The sequence below is a fragment of the Trypanosoma theileri genome (assembly GCF_002087225.1).
Source record: "Trypanosoma theileri isolate Edinburgh chromosome Unknown TM35_Tth_17_V1, whole genome shotgun sequence".
NCBI classification, from domain to species: Eukaryota; Euglenozoa; class Kinetoplastea; order Trypanosomatida; family Trypanosomatidae; genus Trypanosoma; species Trypanosoma theileri.
The window spans coordinates 14,357-14,610 of NW_021639859.1; positions in this window are offsets into that span (position 1 = coordinate 14,357).

Sequence of the window (254 nt, forward strand, 5' to 3'; positions counted from 1 at the left end):
GAGGAAGAAGCACGTAAGCTGGCTGAAGAGGAAGCAAGAAGGCTGGCTGAGGAGGAAGCACGTAGGCTGGCTGAAGAGGAAGAAGCACGTAGGCTGGCTGAGGAAGAAGCAAGAAGGCTGGCTGAAGAGGAAGCAAGAAGGCTGGCTGAGGAAGAAGCACGTAGGCTGGCTGAGGAAGAAGCACGTAGGCTGGCTGAAGAGGAAGAAGCAAGAAGGCTGGCTGAAGAGGAAGAAGCACGTAGGCTAGCTGAGGC